Source organism: Juglans regia, unplaced genomic scaffold (genome assembly GCF_001411555.2).
Source record: "Juglans regia cultivar Chandler unplaced genomic scaffold, Walnut 2.0 Scaffold_798, whole genome shotgun sequence".
Lineage (NCBI taxonomy): Eukaryota > Viridiplantae > Streptophyta > Magnoliopsida > Fagales > Juglandaceae > Juglans > Juglans regia.
Window position 1 is genome coordinate 1 of NW_023362912.1, and position 4,467 is coordinate 4,467.

Below are 4,467 nucleotides of genomic sequence, written 5' to 3' on the forward strand. Positions count from 1 at the left end.
CGATCATACCAGCACTAATGCACCGGATCCCATTTCAACTCCGCATTTAATCGTGCTTGGGCGAGAGTTGTACTAGGATGGGTGACCTCCTGGGAAGTCCTCATGTTGCACCCCTCGTTTTTGTTTTTTCCGCCTTACGAGGCGAATTTACAAGAAGGACAACTTGGGAGTGGAATTTTAGGAAAATCGCGCCCTGCCCAGCGCGTAGCCAAGGGTTTCGATCAGATCGCCGGTTCGCATTTGGATCGAAAAGACGCTAGTACGTCGCACTAGGATTATATGAATTTTAAATAATTAGTTTGATGGGTGCGATCATACCAGCACTAATGCACCGGATCCCATTAGAATTCCGCTGTTAACCGGGCTTGGGCGAGAGTAGTACTAGGATGGGTGACCTCCTGGGAAGTCCTCGTGGTGCACCCCTCGTTTTTGTTTTTTCCGCCTTGCGAGAGGAATTTACAAGAAGGACAACTTGGGTGTGGATTTTTAGGAAAATCGCGCCCTGCCCATCGCGTAGCCAAGGGTTTCGATCAGATCACCGGTTCGCATTGGGAACGGAAATACGCTAGTAGGTCGCCTAGGATTATATGAATTTTAAATAATTAGTTTGATAGGTGCGATCATACCAGCACTAATGCACCGGATCCCATTAGAATTCTGCAGTTAACCGTGCTTGGGCGAGAGTAGTACTAGGATGGGTGACCTCACAGGAGAGTCCTAAGTGATTTTTCGTTTTGTTTTCCTTGCGAGAGGAATTGACAAGAAGGACCACTCGGAAGTCGATTTTTCGAAAAATCGCGCCCTGCCCACCGCGTAGCCAAGGGTTTCGATCAGATCGCCGGTTCGCATTGGGATCAGAAATACGCATGTAGGTCGCCCTAGGATTATATGAATTTTAAATCATTAGTTTGAAGGGTGCGATCATACCAGCACTAATGCACCGGATCCCATCAGAACTCTGCAGTCAAGCTTGCTTGGGCGAGAGTAGTACTCGGATGGGGGACCTCCTCGGATGTCGCCGTGTTGCACCCCTCGTTTTTGTTTTTTCCGCCTTGCGAGAGGAATTTACAAGAAGGACAACTTGGGAGTGGATTTTTAGGAAAATCGCGCCCTGCCCATCGCGTAGCCAAGGGTTTCGATCAGATCGCCGGTTCGCATTGGGATCGGAAATACGCTAGTAGGTCGCACTAGGATTATATGAATTTTAAATAATTGGTTTGATGGGTGCGATCATACCAGCACAAATGCACCGGATCCCATTTCAACTCCGCATTTAATCGTGCTTGGGCGAGAGTAGTACTAGGATGGGTGACCTCCTGGGAAGTCCTCGTGTTGCACCCCTCGTTTTTGTATTTTCCGCCTTGGGAGAGGAATTGACAATAAGGACAACTAGGGAGTGGATTCTTAGGAAAATCGCGCCCTGCCCATCGCGTAGCTATGGGTTTCGATCAGATCGCCGGTTCGCATTTGGATCGGAAAGACGCTAGTACGTCGCACTAGGATTATATGAATTTTAAATAATTAGTTTGACGGGTGCGATCATACCAGCAGTAATGCACCGGATCCCATTTCAACTCCGCATTTAATCGTGCTTGGGCGAGAGTAGTACTAGGATGGGTGACCTCCTGGGAAGTCCTCGTGTTGCACCCCTCGTTTTTGTATTTTCCGCCTTGGGAGAGGCATTGACAATAAGGACAACTAGGGAGTGGATTCTTAGGAAAATCGCGCCCTGCCCATCGCATAGCTATTGGTTTCGATCAGATCGCCGGTTCGCATTGGGATCGGAAATACGCTAGTACGTCGTACTTGGATTATATGAATTTTAAATAATTAGTTTGACGGGTACGATCATACCAGCACTAATGCACTGGATCCCATTTGAACTCCGCATTTTACCGTGCTTGGGCGAGAGTAGTACTAGGATGGGTGACCTCCTGGGAAGTCCTCATGTTGCACCCCTCGTTTTTGTTTTTTCCGCCTTACGAGGCGAATTTACAAGAAGGACAACCTGGGAGTGGATTTTTTGGAAAATCACACCCTGCCCAGCGCGTAGCCAAGGGTTTCGATCAGATCGCCGGTTCGCATTGGGATCGGAAATACGCTAGTACGTCGCACTAGGATTATGAGAATTTTAAATAATTAGTTTGATGGGTGCGATCATACCAGCCCTAATGCACCGAATACCATTAGAATTCCGCAGTTAACCGTGCTTGGGCGAGAGTAGTACTAGGATGGGTGACCTCCTGGGAAGTCCTCGTGGTGCACCCCTCGTTTTTGTTTTTTCCGCCTTGCGAGAGGAATTGACAAGAAGGACCACTCGGAAGTCAATTTTTTGAAAAATCGCGCCCTGCCCACCGCGTAGCCAAGGGTTTCGATCAGATCGCCGGTTCGCATTGGGATCAGAAATACGCATGTAGGTCGCCCTAGGATTATATGAATTTTAAATAATTACTTTGATGGGTGCGATCATACCAGCACTAATGCACCGGATCCCATCAGAACTCTGCAGTCAAGCTTGCTTGGGCGAGAGTAGTACTAGGATGGGGGACCTCCTCGGATGTCGTCGTGTTGCACCCCTCGTTTTTGTTTTTTCCGCATTGCGAGAGGAATTTACAAGAAGGACAACTTGGGAGTTGATTTTTAGGAAAATCGCGCCCTGCCCATCGCGTAGCCAAGGGTTTCGATCAGATCACCGGTTCGCATTGGGATCGGAAATACGCTAGTAGGTCGCCCTAGGATTATATGAATTTTAAATAATTGGTTTGATGGGTGCGATCATACCAGCACAAATGCACCGGAACCGATCAGAACTCCGCAGTTAAGCGTGCTTGGGCGAGAGTAGTACTAGGATGGGTCACCTCCTGGGAAGTCCTCGTGTTGCACCCCTCGTTTTTGTTTTTTCCGCCTTGTGAGAGGAATTGACAAGAAGGACAACTCGGGAGTGGATTTTTAGGAAAATCGCGCCCTGCCGATCGTGTAGATATGGGTTTCGATCAGATCGCCGGTTCGCATTTGGATCGAAAAGACGCTAGTACGTCGCCTTAAGTTATGAACTTTAAATATAATTGGTTTGGCGGATCACGATCATACCGGCACTAATGCACGGATCCCATTTCAACTCGCATTTAATGGGCAGGGCGAGTTGCTAGGATAGGTGACCTCACAGAAGTCCTCATGTTGCACCCCTCGTTTTTGTTTTTTCCGCATTGTGAGAGGAATTTACAAGAAGGACAACTTGGGAGTGGATTTTTAGGAAAATCGCGCCCTGCCCATCGCGCAGCCAAGGGTTTCGATCAGATCACCGGTTCGCATTGGGATCGGAAATACGCTAGTAGGTCGCCTTAGGATTATATGAATTTTAAATAATTGGTTTGATGGGTGCGATCATACCAGCACAAATGCACCGGAACCCATCAGAACTCCGCAGTTAAGCGTGCTTGGGCGAGAGTAGTACTAGGATGGGTGACCTCCTGGGAAGTCCCCGTGTTGCACCCCTCGTTTTTGTTTTTTCCGCCTTGCGAGAGGAATTGACAATAAGGACCACTCGGGAGTGGATTTTTAGGAAAATCGCGCCCTGCCCATCGTGTAGCCAAGGGTTTCGATCAGATCGCCGGTTCGCACTGGGATCGGAAATACGCTAGTAGGTCGCCCTAAGATTATATGAATTTGAAATAATTAGCTTGATGGGTGCGATCATACCAGCACTAATGCACCGGATCCCATCAGAAGTCCGCATTCAAGCTTGCTTGGGCGAGAGTAGTACTAGGATGGGTGACCTCCTGGGAAGTCCTCGTGTTGCACCCCTCGTTTTTGTATTTTCCGCCTTGGGAGAGGCATTGACAATAAGGACAACTAGGGAGTGGATTCTTAGGAAAATCGCGCCCTGCCCATCGCATAGCTATTGGTTTCGATCAGATCGCCGGTTCGCATTGGGATCGGAAATACGCTAGTACGTCGTACTTGGATTATATGAATTTTAAATAATTAGTTTGACGGGTACGATCATACCAGCACTAATGCACTGGATCCCATTTGAACTCCGCATTTTACCGTGCTTGGGCGAGAGTAGTACTAGGATGGGTGACCTCCTGGGAAGTCCTCATGTTGCACCCCTCGTTTTTGTTTTTTCCGCCTTACGAGGCGAATTTACAAGAAGGACAACCTGGGAGTGGATTTTTAGGAAAATCACACCCTGCCCAGCTCGTAGCCAAGGGTTTCGATCAGATCGCCGGTTCGCATTGGGATCGGAAATACGCTAGTACGTCGCACTAGAATTATGAGAATTTTAAATAATTAGTTTGATGGGTGCGATCATACCAGCCCTAATGCACCGGATACCATTAGAATTCCGCAGTTAACCGTGCTTGGGCGAGAGTAGTACTAGGATAGGTGACCTCCTCGGAAGTCCTCGTGGTGTACCCCTCGTTTTTGTTTTTTCCGCCTTGCGAGAGGAATTGACAAGAAGGA

General features: G+C 48.3%; 11 non-coding genes and 3 pseudogenes across 11 annotated transcripts; all 14 read left to right on the forward strand.

Moving 5' to 3' along the window:
- Window positions 1-114, forward strand: LOC118346651 (annotated as a pseudogene; the record flags this gene model as incomplete).
- Window positions 115-304: 190 nt separating this feature from the next.
- Window positions 305-423, forward strand: LOC118346655. Its single transcript, XR_004799943.1, has one exon. It is a non-coding gene; the product is annotated as a 5S ribosomal RNA (ribosomal RNA).
- A 189-nt stretch (window positions 424-612) lies between these two features.
- LOC118346652 lies at window positions 613-734 on the forward strand (annotated as a pseudogene).
- A 179-nt stretch (window positions 735-913) lies between these two features.
- Window positions 914-1,032, forward strand: LOC118346646. Its single transcript, XR_004799937.1, has one exon. It is a non-coding gene; the product is annotated as a 5S ribosomal RNA (ribosomal RNA).
- A 190-nt stretch (window positions 1,033-1,222) lies between these two features.
- Window positions 1,223-1,341, forward strand: LOC118346656. Its single transcript, XR_004799944.1, has one exon. It is a non-coding gene; the product is annotated as a 5S ribosomal RNA (ribosomal RNA).
- A 190-nt stretch (window positions 1,342-1,531) lies between these two features.
- Window positions 1,532-1,650, forward strand: LOC118346644. The gene has a single exon (XR_004799935.1). It is a non-coding gene; the product is annotated as a 5S ribosomal RNA (ribosomal RNA).
- Window positions 1,651-1,840: 190 nt separating this feature from the next.
- Window positions 1,841-1,959, forward strand: LOC118346648. The gene has a single exon (XR_004799939.1). It is a non-coding gene; the product is annotated as a 5S ribosomal RNA (ribosomal RNA).
- Window positions 1,960-2,149: 190 nt separating this feature from the next.
- LOC118346647 lies at window positions 2,150-2,268 on the forward strand. The gene has a single exon (XR_004799938.1). It is a non-coding gene; the product is annotated as a 5S ribosomal RNA (ribosomal RNA).
- A 190-nt stretch (window positions 2,269-2,458) lies between these two features.
- Window positions 2,459-2,577, forward strand: LOC118346645. Its single transcript, XR_004799936.1, has one exon. It is a non-coding gene; the product is annotated as a 5S ribosomal RNA (ribosomal RNA).
- A 190-nt stretch (window positions 2,578-2,767) lies between these two features.
- Window positions 2,768-2,886, forward strand: LOC118346653. The gene has a single exon (XR_004799941.1). It is a non-coding gene; the product is annotated as a 5S ribosomal RNA (ribosomal RNA).
- Window positions 2,887-3,376: 490 nt separating this feature from the next.
- Window positions 3,377-3,495, forward strand: LOC118346643. The gene has a single exon (XR_004799934.1). It is a non-coding gene; the product is annotated as a 5S ribosomal RNA (ribosomal RNA).
- A 190-nt stretch (window positions 3,496-3,685) lies between these two features.
- Window positions 3,686-3,804, forward strand: LOC118346654. The gene has a single exon (XR_004799942.1). It is a non-coding gene; the product is annotated as a 5S ribosomal RNA (ribosomal RNA).
- Window positions 3,805-3,994: 190 nt separating this feature from the next.
- Window positions 3,995-4,113, forward strand: LOC118346649. Its single transcript, XR_004799940.1, has one exon. It is a non-coding gene; the product is annotated as a 5S ribosomal RNA (ribosomal RNA).
- A 190-nt stretch (window positions 4,114-4,303) lies between these two features.
- Window positions 4,304-4,422, forward strand: LOC118346650 (annotated as a pseudogene).
- The last annotated feature ends 45 nt before the right edge of the window (window positions 4,423-4,467 follow it).